Source organism: Phalangium opilio, unplaced genomic scaffold (assembly GCF_054372755.1).
Source record: "Phalangium opilio isolate 3A_F unplaced genomic scaffold, DU_Popi_V2 ptg000093l_1, whole genome shotgun sequence".
Classification (NCBI taxonomy): Eukaryota; Metazoa; Arthropoda; class Arachnida; order Opiliones; family Phalangiidae; genus Phalangium; species Phalangium opilio.
The window spans coordinates 3,934,258-3,954,030 of NW_028324198.1; the positions used below are offsets into that span (position 1 = coordinate 3,934,258).

General features: G+C 42.9%; 15 non-coding genes across 15 annotated transcripts; all 15 read right to left on the reverse strand.

The window, feature by feature from the left end:
• Nucleotides 1–117: 117 nt before the first annotated feature.
• TRNAP-UGG (transfer RNA proline (anticodon UGG)) lies at nt 118–189 on the reverse strand. The gene has a single exon. It is a non-coding gene; the product is annotated as a tRNA-Pro (tRNA).
• Nucleotides 190–1,237: 1,048 nt separating this feature from the next.
• TRNAP-UGG (transfer RNA proline (anticodon UGG)) lies at nt 1,238–1,309 on the reverse strand. The gene has a single exon. It is a non-coding gene; the product is annotated as a tRNA-Pro (tRNA).
• Nucleotides 1,310–1,397: 88 nt separating this feature from the next.
• TRNAP-CGG (transfer RNA proline (anticodon CGG)) lies at nt 1,398–1,469 on the reverse strand. The gene has a single exon. It is a non-coding gene; the product is annotated as a tRNA-Pro (tRNA).
• An 888-nt stretch (nt 1,470–2,357) lies between these two features.
• Nucleotides 2,358–2,429, reverse strand: TRNAP-UGG (transfer RNA proline (anticodon UGG)). Its single transcript has one exon. It is a non-coding gene; the product is annotated as a tRNA-Pro (tRNA).
• An 8,525-nt stretch (nt 2,430–10,954) lies between these two features.
• On the reverse strand, nt 10,955–11,026 carry TRNAP-UGG (transfer RNA proline (anticodon UGG)). The gene has a single exon. It is a non-coding gene; the product is annotated as a tRNA-Pro (tRNA).
• Nucleotides 11,027–11,114: 88 nt separating this feature from the next.
• On the reverse strand, nt 11,115–11,186 carry TRNAP-UGG (transfer RNA proline (anticodon UGG)). Its single transcript has one exon. It is a non-coding gene; the product is annotated as a tRNA-Pro (tRNA).
• A 2,329-nt stretch (nt 11,187–13,515) lies between these two features.
• TRNAP-UGG (transfer RNA proline (anticodon UGG)) lies at nt 13,516–13,587 on the reverse strand. Its single transcript has one exon. It is a non-coding gene; the product is annotated as a tRNA-Pro (tRNA).
• A 248-nt stretch (nt 13,588–13,835) lies between these two features.
• TRNAP-UGG (transfer RNA proline (anticodon UGG)) lies at nt 13,836–13,907 on the reverse strand. Its single transcript has one exon. It is a non-coding gene; the product is annotated as a tRNA-Pro (tRNA).
• An 88-nt stretch (nt 13,908–13,995) lies between these two features.
• Nucleotides 13,996–14,067, reverse strand: TRNAP-UGG (transfer RNA proline (anticodon UGG)). The gene has a single exon. It is a non-coding gene; the product is annotated as a tRNA-Pro (tRNA).
• Nucleotides 14,068–14,475: 408 nt separating this feature from the next.
• On the reverse strand, nt 14,476–14,547 carry TRNAP-UGG (transfer RNA proline (anticodon UGG)). Its single transcript has one exon. It is a non-coding gene; the product is annotated as a tRNA-Pro (tRNA).
• An 889-nt stretch (nt 14,548–15,436) lies between these two features.
• Nucleotides 15,437–15,508, reverse strand: TRNAP-UGG (transfer RNA proline (anticodon UGG)). The gene has a single exon. It is a non-coding gene; the product is annotated as a tRNA-Pro (tRNA).
• Nucleotides 15,509–16,076: 568 nt separating this feature from the next.
• TRNAP-UGG (transfer RNA proline (anticodon UGG)) lies at nt 16,077–16,148 on the reverse strand. Its single transcript has one exon. It is a non-coding gene; the product is annotated as a tRNA-Pro (tRNA).
• A 407-nt stretch (nt 16,149–16,555) lies between these two features.
• TRNAP-UGG (transfer RNA proline (anticodon UGG)) lies at nt 16,556–16,627 on the reverse strand. Its single transcript has one exon. It is a non-coding gene; the product is annotated as a tRNA-Pro (tRNA).
• Nucleotides 16,628–17,836: 1,209 nt separating this feature from the next.
• Nucleotides 17,837–17,908, reverse strand: TRNAP-UGG (transfer RNA proline (anticodon UGG)). The gene has a single exon. It is a non-coding gene; the product is annotated as a tRNA-Pro (tRNA).
• Nucleotides 17,909–18,477: 569 nt separating this feature from the next.
• Nucleotides 18,478–18,549, reverse strand: TRNAP-UGG (transfer RNA proline (anticodon UGG)). The gene has a single exon. It is a non-coding gene; the product is annotated as a tRNA-Pro (tRNA).
• Nucleotides 18,550–19,773: the final 1,224 nt, after the last annotated feature.

The following is a 19,773-nucleotide window of genomic DNA, read 5'->3' on the forward strand; positions in this document are numbered from 1 at the left end:
CGATTATCATACCTCTAGACCAACGGACCATGCGTGTAACTAAACATGCTCAACTCATAGACCTACCCTGTAGTTAGTTGCATTTAAATAGTCACTGAATTACTTCTGCATATACTCGGGTCCGTCCGGGATTTGAACCCGGGACCACTCGCACCCAAAGCGAGTATCATACCCCTAGACCAACGGACCATGTGTGTAACTAAACATGCTCAACTCATAGGCCTACCCTGTAGTTAGTTGCTTTTAAATAGTCACTAAATTACTTCGGCAAAAAACTCGGGTCCGTCCGGGATTTTATCTCGGGACCACTCACACCCTAAGCGAGTATCACACCCCTAGACCAACGGACCATGTGTGTTACTAAACATGCTCAACTCATAGGCCTACCCTGTAGTAAGTTGCATTTAAATAGTCACTAAATTGCTTCTGCATAAACTCGGTTCCGTCCGGGATTTGAACCCGGGGCCACTCACACCGTAAGCGAGTATCATACGCCTAGACCAACGGACCATGCCTGTAACTACATATGCTCAACTCATAGGCCTACCTTGTTGTTAGTTCATTTAAATAGTCACTAAATTACTTCAGCAAAAACTCGGGTCCGTCCGGGATTTGAACCCGAGACCACTCGCACCCAAAGCGAGTATCATAGCCCTAGACCAAAGAACCATGTGTGTAACTAAACATGCTCAACTGATAGACCTACCCAGTAGTTAGTTGCATTTAAATAGTCACTTAATTTCTTCTGCATATACTTGGGTCCGTCCGGGATTTGAACCCGGGACCACTCGCACCCAAATCGAGTATCATACCCCTAGACCAACGGACCATGTGTGTAACTAAACATGCTCAACTCATAGGCCTACTCTGTAGTAAGTTGCTTTTAAATAGTCACTAAATTGCTTCTGCATAAACTCGGGTCCGTCCGGGATTTGAACCCGGGGCCACTCAAACCCGAAGCGTGTATCATACCCCTAGACCAACGGACCATGTGTGTAATTAAACATGCTCAACTCATAGGCCTACCCTGTAGTAAGTTGCTTTTAAATAGTCACTAAATTACTTCGGCAAAAACTCGGGTCCGTCCGGGATTTTATCTCGGGACCACTCACAACCTAAGCGAGTATCACACCCCTAGACCAACGGACCATGTGCGTAACTAAACATGCTCAACTCATAGGCCTACCCTGTAGTTAGTTGCATTTAAATAGTCACTTAATTACTTCTGCATATACTCGGGTCCGTCCGGGATTTGAACCCGGGACCACTCGCACCCAAAGCGAGTATCATACCCCTAGACCAACGGACCATGTGCGTAACTAAACATGCTCAACTCATAGGCCTACCCTGTAGTTAGTTGCTTTTAAATAGTCACTGAATTGCTTCTGCATAAACTCGGGTCCGTCCGGGATTTGAACCCGGGGCCACTCACACCCGAAGCGTGTATCATACCCCTAGACCAACGGACCACGAATGATACTGAAACATGCTCAACTCATAGGTCTACCCGGTAGTTAGTTGCGTTTAAATAGTCACTAAATTACTTCTGCAAAAACTCGGGTTCGTCCGGGATTTTATCTCGTGACCACTCACACCCTAAGCGAGTATCATACCCCTAGACCAACGGACCATTCCTGTAACTAAATATGCTCAACTCATAGGCCTACCTTGTTGTTAGTTCATTTAAATTGTCACTAAATTACTTCTGCAAAAACTCGGGTCCGTCCGGGATTTGAACCCGAGACCACTCGCACCCAAAGCGATTATCATACCTCTAGACCAACGGACCATGCGTGTAACTAAACATGCTCAACTCATAGACCTACCCTGTAGTTAGTTGCATTTAAATAGTCACTGAATTACTTCTGCATATACTCGGGTCCGTCCGGGATTTGAACCCGAGACCACTCGCACCCAAAGCGATTATCATACCCCTAGACCAACGGACCATGTGTGTAACTAAACATGCTCAACTCATAGGCCTACCCTGTAGTTAGTTGCTTTTAAATAGTCACTAAATTACTTCGGCAAAAAACTCGGGTCCGTCCGGGATTTTATCTCGGGACCACTCACACCCTAAGCGAGTATCACACCCCTAGACCAACGGACCATGTGTGTTACTAAACATGCTCAACTCATAGGCCTACCCTGTAGTTAGTTGCATTTAAATAGTCACTAAATTGCTTCTGCATAAACTCGGTTCCGTCCGGGATTTGAACCCGGGGCCACTCACACCGTAAGCGAGTATCATACGCCTAGACCAACGGACCATGCCTGTAACTACATATGCTCAACTCATAGGCCTACCTTGTTGTTAGTTCATTTAAATAGTCACTAAATTACTTCAGCAAAAACTCGGGTCCGTCCGGGATTTGAACCCGGGACCACTCGCACCCAAAGCGAGTATCATACCCCTAAACCAACGGACCATGTTTGTTATTAAACATGCTCAACTGATAGACCTACCCAGTAGTTAGTTGCATTTAAATAGTCACTTAATTTCTTCTGCATATACTTGGGTCCGTCCGGGATTTGAACCCGGGACCACTCGCACCCAAATCGAGTATCATACCCCTAGACCAACGGACCATGTGTGTAACTAAACATGCTCAACTCATAGGCCTACTCTGTAGTAAGTTGCTTTTAATTAGTCACTAAATTGCTTCTGCATAAACTCGGGTCCGTCCGGGATTTGAACCCGGGGCCACTCAAACCCGAAGCGTGTATCATACCCCTAGACCAACGGACCATGTGTGTAATTAAACATGCTCAACTCATAGGCCTACCCTGTAGTAAGTTGCTTTTAAATAGTCACTAAATTACTTCGGCAAAAACTCGGGTCCGTCCGGGATTTTATCTCGGGACCACTCACAACCTAAGCGAGTATCACACCCCTAGACCAACGGACCATGTGTGTAACTAAACATGCTCAACTCATAGGCCTACCCTGTAGTTAGTTGCTTTTAAATAGTCACTGAATTGCTTCTGCATAAACTCGGGTCCGTCCAGGATTTGAACCCGAGGCCACTCACACCCGAAGCGTGTATCATACCCCTAGACCACCGGACCACGAATGATACTGAAACATGCTCAACTCATAGGTCTACCCGGTAGTTAGTTGCGTTTAAATAGTCACTAAATTACTTCTGCAAAAACTCGGGTTCGTCCGGGATTTTATCTCGTGACCACTCACACCCTAAGCGAGTATCATACCCCTAGACCAACGGACCATGCCTGTAACTAAATTAATCAAAAATGTCTTGATTAGAATAAAGACCTAAAAAAGTATCGATAAGACTGAGGTTATCACTTGTCTGAAGGATCAGATATTAATTTTTCTTTTTAATTGAAACTTAAATGCATGCTTAAGAAAAAACAACGTTCCATTACCGTTTTCCGTTGAAATAAATTATTATACTGGTAATCAATTTCAAAAATTTACTTATCTCGGCTTTTCGACCACAATTCCATTCCCCGAAAACATTTTATCATTACATTAATTACTTTTGGGAGAGTACGTGTATGGTTTTGCGTTTTAAAAGGTTCCTAAAGACGTTACATCCCCATTCGTAACCGGCACGCTTCGAAGTTGATTATTTTAATTATTCTAAAACCAATGTCGCCAAATTCAATAGGGACAGTAAGATTTTTACTCGCGGTTTTGCAAAATGATATAATATCAAGTGTACTTTAGTCAACCGTCGTATTGTTCTTTTTCATAGTTCAGGGCATGATCAGTGTTACTGCCCAATTTCTCTCTCTAGTTTCTAACAATGGTTAGAGACTTTTTCATATGGCACGGCACAACGTTATATACATTTGTAAATTCTAAGTAGCACAAAAGGAAAAAGAATCCTATTTTTTATATTTTGGTTTGAAATAAATAAACTCATGATAGTAGTTATAACGAACAGAAAGTCAAGGCAATGGCACCGGTAATGAGCAGCAAAAAGAGAGGAAAGTTTTCTTCAAGTTAGCAGAGGGACATGGTAGTGAAAATAGTAATCTAGAATTTTGTTCGTTCAAACCTTAATATATCATGAAAAATTCAAGTGAGGAGGCGGCACTACCTAGAAAGATTGATTTTGGCAGATAACAGCGAAAAAATTATGTTCTACACACACTGGAACTATGGGAGAGTTTCAGTGCGGCAGGTCGCACATGATGAAATTTCAACTCCAGTTTACATCAGTTCTCCCTGGTCGCACTAGTAGCAGGTTAAGCTACAGTTTGCTCAGGTCCTGTTAGACACGAAAGGGTTATATAGTGCTTGTAACTTTTAAAAGGTTGTTGTCATGGCTAAACAGACTGCTATTACAGTTTTTTTATTGTTTTATAGGTTATTTTGACACGTTATCTCCCAAAAGTAATTAATGTAATGATAAAATGTTTTCGGGGAATGGAATTGTGGTCGAAAAGCCGAGATAAGTAAATTTTTGAAATTGATTACCAGTATAATAATTTATTTCAACGGAAAACGGTAATGGAACGTTGTTTTTTCTTAAGCATGCATTTAAGTTTCAATTAAAAAGAAAAATTAATATCTGATCCTTCAGACAAGTGATAACCTCAGTCTTATCGATACTTTTTTAGGTCTTTATTCTAATCAAGACATTTTTGATTAATATCTGTTCCTTCAGTCTTCATTTTAATTAAGAATGTTAAGAAACTGTTTTACATTTTCAAAATCTGCTCTAAGCAGAAACATATATAAAGGGGACCATAACTTTAGCTCAATCAGACATTTATTTATAATGACGCTTCAAAAAAAACCTAAATCATTAAAAGTTCGGATTCTTATTGTAATTAACATAATTCAATTTTTTACAATCATATTTGAAACGCGAGGCGCCCCCTAAAAATTCCAGAAATAGGACCAAATTGACAATTTTACAAAATTTTTAAAAATGCTGATTTATGTCCGTTTAACATTTAGCTCAAAATTGTCATAAGCTCAATATGAAATTCGGATATCCTTAAAACTTCACAAAGACGATCCGAGATTGTCAATTTCAAACTTTTATGTAGCAAAAACTAACGTCTGTTTGTTTAAGCTTAAAACCTTAAACAAAATATAGTCAGGGCTACCCTAAAAGTTCACAAAGATGATCCAAGATTGTTAATACGCCTAAAAAGTGCCATCTTCAAAATATGTAGCCGGGGAAAAGAGAGCGTGATCGAGTGGGCTTATCTAGTGGTTGGAAGTCGCGGGGGTTGGGACAGGGATAAGGGAGTTGAGATGGATTGGAAATGATGATGGGCGACCTGCGGCACCGTATCTCTCCCAATGTACCTCGCGCACGCCCCTACCCTTCGGTAGGCGATTGCTAAGTGTTGCCGCGTAGCGCCATTTTATTTGTATGAGAACTAGCTTCTATTTTGAAGATAGAGGGAGCGCCCTTTACAATTTCGTCCAGTACGACCCTACCTAACCGCTGAGGATGCTGGGAGGACTATGGTGCCGTAGGTGGGGGTACATAGGCAACGCTATAGGTATTAGGGTTTCCACTCCATTCCTCTCTCCTTCAAGGTTGGGACTCCAGGCATAGCCTACTCCATCACGCATTCGCCAACGCAAAGCAACTCGCGCCAGCGTGGGAAATAAGGCGGTGACACAGGGAAAATGCCCAGTTTAAAAATTGCCTGGTCTAGTTCAAAAATTAAATCGGAGGGGGGTAAGTGGTGGGACTGGGACTATGGTGCGCGAATACTTAGGCATCTTATATCTTCTCCCTAGTAAACTAGATATCGCTTCTTGGTAAAATTTTATATATCTAAAACCATAAGTTTATAAGATATGTTCCATAACAAGCTTCATACAACTTTTGGAAAACAAATTTCCCTGAGATTTCCAGGCTTTTCCCCATGTACTTCCCTGAGTTTCCAGGTTTTTCCCGTATACGGAGTATCCTATGGAGCAAATGTTAACGAAGGAGGGAAGGGGCAAATAGGACTATTACATAATCAAAGGATCAATTACCCGGGGCAAGTACCCACAAGTACCCACAAGTACCTACAAGCACCCACAAGTAACTACAAACACCCACAAGTAACTACAAACACCCACAAGTAACTACAAACACCCACAAGTAACTACAAACACCCACAAGTAACTACAAACACCCACAAGTACCCGGGGCAAGCACCCACAAGCACCCGGGGCAAGTACCCACAAGCACCTACAAGTACCCACAAGTACATACAAGCACCCACAAGTACCTACAAGTACCCACAAGTACCCACAAGTACCTACTAGCACCCACGAGTACCTACAAGCACCCACAAATACCCACAAGTACCTACAAGTACCCACAAGCACCCACAAGTACCCGCAAGCACCTACAAGTACCCACAAGCACCCACAAGTACCCGCAAGCACCTACAAGTACCCACAAGCACCTACAAGTACCCACAAGCACCCACAAGTACCCACAAGCACCCACAAGTACCTACAAGTACCCACAAGTACCTACAAGCACCCACAAGTACCTACAAGTACCCACAAGTACCTACAAGCACCCACAAGTACCTACAAGCACCCACAAGTACCTACAAGCACCCACAAGTACCTACAAGCACCCACAAGTACCTACAAGCACCCACAAGCACCCACAAGTACCTACAAGCACCCACAAGTACCTACAAGCACCCACAAGCACCCACAAGTACCTACAAGCACCCACAAGTACCTACAAGCACCCACAAGTACCTACAAGCACCCACAAGTACCTACAAGCACCCACAAGTACCTACAAGCACCCACAAGCACCTGCAAGTACCCACAAGTACCTACAAGTACCCACAAGTACCTACAAGTACCCACAAGTACCCACAAGCACCCACAAGTACCCACAAGCACCTACAAGTACCCACAAGCACCCACAAGTACCCACAAGCACCCACAAGTACCCACAAGCACCTACAAGTACCCACAAGTACCCACAAGCACCCACAAGTACCTACAAGCACCCACAAGTACCTACAAGCACCCACAAGTACCTACAAGCACCCACAAGTACCTACAAGCACCCACAAGCACCCGCAAGTACCCACAAGTACCCACAAGCACCTACAAGTACCCACAAGCACCCACAAGTACCCACAAGCACCCACAAGTACCCACAAGTACCCACAAGCACCTACAAGTACCTACAAGCACCCACAAGCACCTACAAGCACCCGGGCTCAAACGCCATTTTCTTGCTTAATATCCCTCTAACGGCGTAAAGCACGACAAAAACGCCGTAAGTCTCATAGAATAAAATTTTAGGCTATGTTTTTAAAATTTTGTCACGCAACTCTTAGCTTAAACTTATGGAACACTGCTGTTTTATATAATCATTATTTTGTGCATGGGTTAGCAAAGGGACAATGAAATGGTTATTAAATTTTAAATGTATTTTAAATATTTTCCAGAAACTTTTGGCAAATTCTACCCCTGTTGAATTTTAAGCAACGCGCACCTGTCACGCCAGCTGTTTAGGTACACAAAGAGAATATGCAAAACTTCCTGGAATATTTTGTTTGAGAAAAATTGTTTAGTAATTGTTCTATTTATGGGGGCTATTTCTATATTTTTTTGGTAACCACAATAGTGAAAAGTTCTTTTACACTTAAAAAATAAATTTCTACACCAATAGTAGGGTATTAGTTAACCAGACAAATAATTTAGTTCATATTGCTATTTTGGAAAAACTAGGGGTCGGCATTTGGATAGGAAAATATCTGTTTGTTTTATCTTTATTCATGATTTGAAATTATCCACGGGAAGTCTATGATAAATGCAATGTAATCACGAATAATTATCTGATTATTATTTATGAATAACTGATTAACCAAAATTCTGTGGATTATCTTGTCCAAACGCCGACCCCTAGGAAAAACTACTAACTAGTTTAAAATTTAAGTAATGTAATTGTTATCAATTTGGGCCGGGTATATTATTCGAAAATTATGCAAATAAAAGCATATACTTATAGATATTATCATAAATCTCAGCTATTAGGGTGTTCAAGTTGTAAATGCTTAAAATTAGATTATTAATTCTATTGTTTTATAAAATCTTGTGGACTTTTTGAAACTTTTTAAAATTAGTAATGTAAAAATTTAAAGGGTGTCTTCTTAACGTTAAAAATTTAGAGCGTTGGTAATGAAGTTGTGAAACTGATATTTAGTGCACTCCTTCAAAAAATTAATTGGAATTGATATTGCTTTAAAATTTGGATACTAGTGTCTAAATTTCAGTTCATCAAGTCTGTTCAGTGTTAAGTAGCCTTTTTCACGAGCTTATTATGGAATTGTATTTAATTGCAACGCTTTACCAACAGGGGTTACGCTTTTAGTTTCTTTTTACCTCTTGGAAATTCTATAATTAACGCAAAATTCGTGGGGTTTTCTCTCGTAGCCATAGCTAGGCCCTACAACCCTCCCTTCCCTCCCTTTGCACAGCTATTGCCAGGACAACTCCAAAGTTAACCTTGAACTATCGTAAGTCTTAAACTTACTCGAGAGCCGATAATTTTACCCAGTCATGAATTACCTTAAAGGGAATATGAAACTATTCGTACATCTTTGGCAGGTAACATTAATTTTAGGGTTTCCTCCTGGTTAAATTTCATAAAGACTCCATGCCCTTTACATTCCCTTTAAAATGCTTTTACTATTTCCAAGTGCAGAACACAGATGAATCGCTCTCTTTTTCTAATCATTGCATGTCTGACCTCGTACCAGCCGTTGTCTTTCTTTACAAAGTTCACATAATGTCCCTCAGCCAACGATTCATCCTTATGAATAATTAGCCGTTTACCGAGCCATTTACTTTTAAGAAGCATCTCGTTCAAAGTGACATGTGGTTGACTAATTTTTTTCTCGTAGAAATGGCAACCAATCTACTTTCTAAGGTTGCAACATCTGCCTCCGTAATATTTCCAATTCTAACTCTGCTTAGAATGTCACCGTAAGTTTGGTCGTTGGCTTGTCTTACATTTTGCGTTAGTTCATCGTATTTAAAAAACATCCAAAGATCACTTCATCCGATGCAATTGAATCTAAGTCTGGCTTCTTCAGGATATTTGGGCCATTAGATCCGAAGATATTGTGCATTAAGCACTTAATTTACAATTATGACATTGGAAATTAATTTTTATGAAAATAATTATCCACTCTAAAAGCTTGAATCCTTTTTAATATAATAGAATAGATTGTAACACACCTCTCATTAAAATTTCAGGACGTTTGTATCAGTAGATCCGAAGATATATTCAGTCTTAGTACTGAACCCCTCATTTTAATTTTGAAAATAATTTTTAAAAAACACTATCCGCTCTAGAAGCTTGAATCCTGTTTAGTATAATAAAACACGTCGAAACACATTTCTCGTTAAAATTTCATGTAATTTCGATCAATAGGACAGAGTATATGGCGAAAAAACTGACCTCCTCCCATAGAACTTAATGTTAAATTTTTCAAAGGTCGCGCTTATACATGTAAACTGAATTCTTTGATCGGGCTTCTATAGCGCGAGCAGCTTGCATCGTGATGCGCGTGATCAAGTGGGCTATGTACCTACCAACTAGACATAGCCCACTCGATCACGCGCAGCGTCCGCGAGCGCGGATCGAGTGGGCTATGAACTAGTTTACGTCGGCGGAAGCATGGATTTAGTATAGAAGCTTACGCTTCATGGACTAACCTTAAAACACGCACTACATTAAAGGTGGAATTCATAATCAACGGACGGAAGGCAATTTAGTACAGGCGAAGGCAGGGCGTCGTGCGCAAACGTCCTGCCTTTTGCGCACGACACCCTGCCTTCGCCTGTACTAAATTGTGTTGCGTCCGACGCTTATGAATTCCACCTTTATTCCTCGGCTGAAATGGTGCAAACTGGTTTGTGACGTAAAATTTGAGGCAAATTCAGTGACACGCGCGTTTGTGATGTACAATTTGAGATAAATTCAAGGGGAATGCGCCGAGAAAAAGAAAGTTCGCCTCAATTTTTACGTCATCAGCTTGTGCCCCCACCCTCGCTAACTTTTATGACATAAATGTAGTTAAAATCGAATTGCCTTACCGAAGGCAAGTGATATATCCATGAAGTGTAAGGTTCTATACTAAATCCATGGCGGTAGTCTCTATTTTAGTAATTTGTGCTATGATTTGTGGTAATACAACGTAAGTCCAAGAGTGGCTTTAAACATGACTTAACCCATGATAAAACATCGTAAGTTCAACAGTATTTGATTTAGGGTAAAACAACGCAAGTCGGAGTATGTATTTAAAACTGTCAAAAACAATACTTAAACTTAATTGATCTTAATGAAACCAAGAGTGGCGCCAACTCTAAAAATGAGGCTTTCATTCAAGACCGTTCTCAAATCTAACGAACGTATTGTTAATTCTGTAGGGGTAGTTACAAAATGGGGAAGTTTGGAAAATTTCCCATGTTATTTCTATGGCGATTTTCTAGTTTTTCCTCAAAATCTGTGATTAATTTTATGCAAATGAAAACCACCCTTAGCAACTTTATGGTTTATAAAATAAACTATTGGACGGATCTCCTTGAAATTTTAACCACATATTAAGGGCCAGGATTGTAGTTCAGAGGAAAAATTTGAAAACACTAAACATAATACGAAAAAAGTTACATCCAATCAAAAAACCTTCCTTATACATTAGAGCCATCATCAGGCCTTATCTAAGGGAGCTACCGCTCCCTTAGAATATGCTCAACTCATAGGCCTACCTTGTTGTTAGTTCATTTAAATTGTCACTAAATTACTTCTGCAAAAACTCGGGTCCGTCCGGGATTTGAACCCGAGACCACTCGAACCCAAAGCGATTATCATACCTCTAGACCAACGGACCATGCGTGTAACTAAACATGCTCAACTCATAGACCTACCCTGTAGTTAGTTGCATTTAAATAGTCACTTAATTACTTCTGCATATACTCGGGTCCGTCCGGGATTTGAACCCGGGACCACTCGCACCCAAAGCGAGTATCATACCCCTAGACCAACGGACCATGTGTGTGACTAAACATGCTCAACTCATAGGCCTACCCTGTAGCTAGTTGCATTAAAATAGTCACTAATTTACTTTTGCAAAAACTCAAGTCCGTCCGGGATTTGAACCCGGGACCACTCGCACCCAAAGCGAGTATCATACCCCTAGACCAACGGACCATGTGTGTAACTAAACATGCTCAACTCATAGGCCTACCCTGTAGTTAGTTGCTTTTAAATAGTCTCTAAATTACTTCGGCAAAAACTCGGGTCCGTCCGGGATTTTATCTCGGGACCACTCACACCCTAAGCGAGTATCATACCCCTAGACCAACGGACCACGAATGATACTGAAACATGCTCAACTCATAGGTCTACCCTGTAGGTAGTTGCGTTTAAATAGTCACTAAATTACTTCTGCAAAACTCGGGTTCGTCCGGGATTTGAACCCGGGACCACTCGCACCCAAAGCGAGTATCATAGCCCTAGACCAACGAACCATGTGTGTAACCAAACATGCTCAACTTATAGACCTACCGTGTAGTTAGTTGCATTTAAATAGTCACTTAATTACTTCTGAATATACTCGGGTCCGTCCGGGATATGAACCCGGGACCACTCGCACCCAAAGCGAGTATCATACCCCTAGACCAACGGACCATGTGTGTAACTAAACATGCTCAACTCATAGGCCTACCCTGTAGTTAGTTGCATTAAAATAGCCACTAATTTACTTTTGCAAAAACTCGAGTCCGTCCGGGATTTGAACCCGGGACCTCTCGCACCCAAAGCGAGTATCATAGCCCTAGACCAACGGCCCATGTGTGTAACAAAACATCCTCCACTCATAGGCCTACCCTGTAGTTAGTTGCATTTAAATAGTCACTAAATTGCTTCTGCATAAACTCGGGTCCGTCCGTGATTTGAACCCGGAGCCACTCACACCCGAAGCGTGTATCATACCCCTAGACCAACGGACCACGAATGATACTGAAACATGCTCAACTCATAGGTCTACCCTGTAGTTAGTTGCGTTTAAATAGTCACTAAATTACTTCTGCAAAAACTCGGGTTCGTCCGGGATTTTATCTCGTGACCACTCACACCCTAAGCGAGTATCACACCCCTAGACCAACGGACCATGCCTGTAACCAAATATGCTCAACTCATAGGCCTACCTTGTTGTTAGTTCATTTAAATAGTCACTAAATTACTTCTGCAAAAACTCGGGTCCGTCCGGGATTTGAACCCGAGACCACTCGCACCCAATGCTAGTGTCATAGCCCTAGACCAACGAACCATGTTTGTAACTAAACATGCTCAACACATAGACCTACCCTGTAGTAAGTTGCATTTAAATAGTCACTTAATTACATCTGCATATACTCGGGTCCGTCCGGGATTTGAACCCGGGACCACTCGCACCCAAAGCGAGTATCATACACCTAGACCAACGGACCATGTGTGTAACTAAACATGCTCAACTCATAGGCCTACCCTGTAGTTAGTTGCATTAAAATAGTCACTAATTTACTTTTGCAAATCTCGAGTCCGTCCAGGATTTGAACCCGGGACCACTCGCACCCAAAGCGAGTATCATACCCCTAGACCAACGGACCATGTGTGTAACTAAACATGCTCAACTCATAGGCCTACCCTGTAGTTAGTTGCTTTTAAATAGTCACTAAATTACTTCGGCAAAAACTCGGGTCCATCCGGGATTTGAACCCGGGACCACTCGCACCCAAAGCGAGTATCATAGCCCTACACCAACGAACCATGCGTGTAACTAAACATGCTAAACTCTTAGACCTACCGTGTAGTTAGTTGCATTTAAATAGTCACTTAATTACTCCTGCATATACTCGGGTCCGTCCGGGATTTGAACCCGGGACCACTCGCACCCAAAGCGAGTATCATACCCCTACACCAACGGACCATGTGTGTAACTAAACATGCTCAACTCATAGGCCTACCCTGTAGTTAGTTGCTTTTAAATAGTCGCTAAATTGCTTCTGCATAAACTCGGGTCCGTCCAGGATTTGAACCCGGGGCCACTCACACCCGAAGCGTGTATCATACCCCTAGACCAACGGACCATGAATGATACTGAAACATGCTAAACTCGTAGGCCTACCTTGTTGTTAGTTGCATTTAATTAGTCACTAAATTACTTCTGCAAAAGCACGGGTCCGTCCGGGATTTAAACCCGGTACCACTCGCACCCTAAGCGAGTAGCATAACCCTAGACCAACGAACCATGTGTGTAACTAAACATGCTCAACTCATAGACCTACCCTGTAATTAGTTGCATTTAAATAGTCACTTAATTACTTCTGCATATACTCGGGACCGTCCGGGATTTGAACCCGGGACCACTCGCACCCAAAGCGAGTATCATATCCCCTACACCAACGAACCATGTGTGTAAACAAACATGCTCAACTCATAGACCTACCCTGTAGTTAGTTGCTTTTAAATAGTCACTTAATTACTTCTGCATATACTCGAGTCCGTCCGGGATTTGAACCCGGGACCACTCGCACCCAAAGCGAGTATCATACCCCTAGACCAACGGACCATGTGTGTAACTAAACATGCTCAACTCATAGGCCTACCCTGTAGTTAGTTGCTTTTAAAAAGTCACTAAATTACTTCGGCAAAAACTCGGGTCCTTCCGGGATTTGAACCCGGGACCACCCGCACCCAAAGCGAGTATCATAGCCCCAGACCAACGAACCATGCGTGTAACTAAACATGCTAAACTCATAGACCTACCGTGTAGTTAGTTGCATTTAAATAGTCACTTAATTACTCCTGCATATACTCGGGTCCGTCCGGGATTTGAACCCGGGACCACTCGCACCCAAAGCGAGTATCATACCCCTAGATCAACGGACCATGTGTGTAATTAAACATGCTCAACTCATAGGCCTACCCTGTAGTTAGTTGCATTAAAATAGTCACTAATTTACTTTTGCAAAAACTAGGGTCCGTCCGGGATTTGAACCCGGGACCACTCGCACCCAAAGCGAGTATCATACCCCTAGACAAACGGACCATGTGTGTAACTAAACATGCTCAACTCATAGGCCTACCCTGTAGTTAGTTGCTTTTAAATAGTCTCTAAATTACTTCGGCAAAAACTCGGGTCCGTCCGGGATTTTATCTCGGGACCACTCACACCCTAAGCGAGTATCATACCCCTAGACCAACGGACCATGCCCGTAACCAAATATGCTCAACTCATAGGCCTACCTTGTTGTTAGTTGCATTTAAATAGCCACTAAATTACTTCTGCAAAAACTCGGGTCCGTCCGGGATTTGAACCCGGTACCACTCGCACCCTAAGCGAGTAGCATAGCCCTAGACCAACGAACCATGTGTGTAACTAAACATGCTCAACTCATAGACCTACCCTGTAGTTAGTTGCATTTAAATAGTCACTTAATTACTTCTGTATATACTCGGGTCCGTCCGGGATTTGAACCCGGGACCACTCGCACCCAAAGCGAGTATCATACCCCTAGACCAACGGACCATGTGTGTAACTAAACATGCTCAACTCATAGGCCTACCCTGTAGTTAGTTGCTTTTAAATAGTCTCTAAATTACTTCGGCAAAAACTCGGGTCCGTCCGGGATTTTATCTCGGGACCACTCACACCCTAAGCGAGTATCATACCCCTAGACCAACGAACCATGTGTGTAACTAAACATGCTCAACTCATAGACCTACCCTGTAGTTAGTTGCATTTAAATAGTCACTTAATTACTTCTGCATATACTCGGGTCCGTCCGGGATTTGAACCCCGGACCACTCGCACCCAAAGCGAGTATCATACCCCTAGACCAACGGACCATGTGTGTAAATAAACATGCTCAACTCATAGGCCTACCCTGTAGTTAGTTGCTTTTAAATAGTCACTAAATTGCTTCTGCATAAACTCGGGTCCGTCCAGGATTTGAACCCGGGGCCACTCACACCCGAAGCGTGTATCATACCCCTAGACCAACGGACCATGAATGATACTGAAACATGCTAAACTCGTAGGCCTACCTTGTTGTTAGTTGCATTTAATTAGTCACTAAATTACTTCTGCAAAAACTCGGCTTCGTCCGGGATTTTATCCCGGGACCACACGCACCCTAAGCGAGTATCATACCCCTAGACCAACGGACCATGTGTGTAACTAAACATACTCAACTCATAGGCCTACCTTGTTGTTAGTTGCATTTAAATAGTCTCTTAATTACTTCTGCAAAAACTCGAGTTCATCCAGGATTTGAACCCGGGACCACTCGCACCCAAAGCGAGTATCATAGCCCTAGACCAAAGGACCATGTGTGTAACTAAAAATGCTCAACTCATAGGCCTACCCTGTAGTTAGTTGCATTAAAATAGCCACTAATTTACTTTTGCAAAAACTCGGGTCCGTCCGGGATTTGAACCCGGGACCACTCGCACCCAAAGCGAGTATCATACCCCTAGACCAACGGACCATGTGTGTAACTAAACATGCTCAACTCATAGGCCTACCCTGTAGTTAGTTGCATTAAAATAGTCACTAATTTACTTTTGGAAAAACTCGGGTCCGTCCGGGATTTGGACCCGGGACCACTCGCACCCAAAGCGAGTATCATACCCCTAGACCAACGGACCATGTGTGTAACTAAACATGCTCAACTCATAGGCCTACCCTGTAGTTAGTTGCTTTTAAATAGTCTCTAAATTACTTCGGCAAAAACTCGGGTCCGTCCGGGATTTTATCTCGGGACCACTCACACCCTAAGCAAGTATCATACCCCTAGACCAACGGACCATGCCTGTAACCAAATATGCTCAACTCATAGGCCTACCTTGTAGTTAGTTGCATATAAATAGCCACTAAATTACTTCTGCAAAAACTCGGGTCCGTCCGGGATTTGAACCCGAGACCACTCGCACCCAATGCTAGTGTCATAGCCCTAGACCAACGAACCATGTTTGTAACTAAACATGCTCAACACATAGACCTACCCTGTAGTAAGTTGCATTTAAATAGTCACTTAATTACATCTGCATATACTCGGGTCCGTCCGGGATTTGAACCCGGGACCACTCGCACCCAAAGCGAGTATCATACCCCTAGACCAACGGACCATGTGTGTAACTAAACATGCTCAACTCATAGGCCTACCCTGTAGTTAGTTGCATTAAAATAGTCACTAATTTACTTTTGCAAATCTCGAGTCCGTCCAGGATTTGAACCCGGGACCACTCGCACCCAAAGCGAGTATCATACCCCTAGACCAACGGACCATGTGTGTAACTAAACATGCTCAACTCATAGGCCTACCCTGTAGTTAGTTGCTTTTAAATAGTCACTAAATTACTTCGGCAAAAACTCGGGTCCTTCCGGGATTTGAACCAGGGACCACTCGCACCCAAAGCGAGTATCATAGCCCTACACCAACGAACCATGCGTGTAACTAAACATGCTAAACTCTTAGACCTACCGTGTAGTTAGTTGCATTTAAATAGTCACTTAATTACTCCTGCATATACTCGGGTCCGTCCGGGATTTGAACCCGGGACCACTCGCACCCAAAGCGAGTATCATACCCCTAGACCAACGGACCATGTGTGTAACTAAACATGCTCAACTCATAGGCCTACCCTGTAGTTAGTTGCTTTTAAATAGTCTCTAAATTACTTCGGCAAAAACTCGGGTCCGTCCGGGATTTTATCTCGGGACCACTCACACCCTAAGCGAGTATCATACCCCTAGACCAACGAACCATGTGTGTAACTAAACATGCTCAACTCATAGACCTACCCTGTAGTTAGTTGCTTTTAAATAGTCACTTAATTACTTCTGCATATACTCGGGTCCGTCCGGGATTTGAACCCCGGACCACTCGCACCCAAAGCGAGTATCATACCCCTAGACCAACGGACCATGTGTGTAAATAAACATGCTCAACTCATAGGCCTACCCTGTAGTTAGTTGCTTTTAAATAGTCACTAAATTGCTTCTGCATAAACTCGGGTCCGTCCAGGATTTGAACCCGGGGCCACTCACACCCGAAGCGTGTATCATACCCCTAGACCAACGGACCATGAATGATACTGAAACATGCTAAACTCGTAGGCCTACCTTGTTGTTAGTTGCATTTAATTAGTCACTAAATTACTTCTGCAAAAACTCGGCTTCGTCCGGGATTTTATCCCGGGACCACACGCACCCTAAGCGAGTATCATACCCCTAGACCAACGGACCATGTGTGTAACTAAACATACTCAACTCATAGGCCTACCTTGTTGTTAGTTGCATTTAAATAGTCTCTTAATTACTTCTGCAAAAACTCGAGTTCATCCAGGATTTGAACCCGGGACCACTCGCACCCAAAGCGAGTATCATAGCCCTAGACCAAAGGACCATGTGTGTAACTAAAAATGCTCAACTCATAGGCCTACCCTGTAGTTAGTTGCATTAAAATAGCCACTAATTTACTTTTGCAAAAACTCGGGTCCGTCCGGGATTTTATCTCGGGACCACTCACACCCTAAGCAAGTATCATACCCCTAGACCAACGGACCATGCCTGTAACCAAACATGCTCAACTCATAGGCCTACCTTGTAGTTAGTTGCATTTAAATAGCCACTAAATTACTTCTGCAAAAACTCGGGTCCGTCCGGGATTTGAACCCGGTACCACTCGCACCCTAAGCGAGTAGCATAGCCCTAGACCAACGAACCATGTGTGTAACTAAACATGCTCAACTCATAGACCTACCCTGTAGTTAGTTGCATTTAAATAGTCACTTAATTACTTCTGCATATACTCGGGACCGTCCGGGATTTGAACCCGGGACCACTCGCACCCAAAGCGAGTATCATACCCCTAGACCAACGGACCATGTGTGTAACTAAACATGCTCAACTCATAGGCCTACCCTGTAGTTAGTTGCTTTTAAATAGTCGCTAAATTGCTTCTGCATAAACTCGGGTCCGTCCAGGATTTGAACCCGGGGCCACTCACACCCGAAGCGTGTATCATACCCCTAGACCAACGGACCATGAATGATACTGAAACATGCTAAACTCGTAGGCCTACCTTGTTGTTAGTTGCATTTAATTAGTCACTAAATTACTTCTGCAAAAACTCGGCTTCGTCCGGGATTTTATCCCGGGACCACACGCACCCTAAAAGAGTATCATACCCCTAGACCAACGGACCATGTGTGTAACTAAACATACTCAACTCATAGGCCTACCTTGTTGTTAGTTGCATTTAAATAGTCTCTTAATTACTTCTGCAAAAACTCGAGTTCATCCAGGATTTGAACCCGGGACCACTCGCACCCAAAGCGAGTATCATAGCCCTAGACCAAAGGACCATGTGTGTAACTAAAAATGCTCAACTCATAGGCCTACCCTGTAGTTAGTTGCATTAAAATAGCCACTAATTTACTTTTGCAAAAACTCGGGTCCGTCCGGGATTTGAACCCGGGACCACTCGCACCCAAAGCGAGTATCATACCCCTAGACCAACGGACCATGTGTGTAACTAAACATGCTCAACTCATAGGCCTACCCTGTAGTTAGTTGCATTAAAATAGTCACTAATTTACTTTTGCAAAAACTCGGGTCCGTCCGGGATTTTATCTCGGGACCACTCACACCCTAAGCGAGTATCATACCCCTAGACCAACGGACCATGTGTGTAACTAAACATGCTCAACTCATAGGCCTACCCTGTAGTTAGTTGCTTTTAAATAGTCTCTAAATTACTTCGGCAAAAACTCGGGTCCGTCCGGGATTTTATCTCGGGACCACTCACACCCTAAGCAAGTATCATACCCCTAGACCAACGGACCATGCCTGTAACCAAATATGCTCAACTCATAGGCCTACCTTGTAGTTAGTTGCATATAAATAGCCACTAAATTACTTCTGCAAAAACTCGGGTCCGTCCGGGATTTGAACCCGGTACCACACGCACCCTAAGCGAGTAGCATAGCCCTAGACCAAAGGACCATGTGTGTAACTAAACATGCTCAACTCATAGGCCTACCCTGTAGTTAGTTGCTTTTAAATAGTCACTAAATTGCTTCTGCATATACTCGGGTCCGTCCTGGATTTCAACCCGGGGCCACTCACACCCGAAGCGTGTATCATACCCCTAGACCAACGGACCATGAATGATACTGAAACATGCTAAACTCGTAGGCCTACCTTGTTGTTAGTTGCATTTAATTAGTCACTAAATTACTTCTGCAAAAACTCGGCTTCGTCCGGGATTTTATCCCGGGACCACACGCACCCTAAGCGAGTATCATACCCCTAGACCAACGGACCATGTGTGTAACTAAACATACTCAACTCATAGGCCTACCTTGTTGTTAGTTGCATTTAAATAGTCTCTTAATTACTTCTGCGAAAACTCGAGTTCATCCAGGATTTGAACCCGGGACCACTCGCACCCAAAGCGAGTATCATACCCCTAGACCAACGGACCATGTGTGTAACTAAACATGCTCTACTCATAGGCCTACCCTGTAGTTAGTTGCTTTTAAATAGTCTCTAAATTACTTCGGCAAAAACTCGGGTCCGTCCGGGATTTTATCTCGGGACCACTCACACCCTAAGCGAGTATCATACCCCTAGACCAACGGACCATGCCTGTAACCAAATATGCTCAACTCATAGGCCTACCTGGTAGTTAGTTGCATTTAAATAGCCACTAAATTACTTCTGCAAAAACTCGGGTCCGTCCGGGAT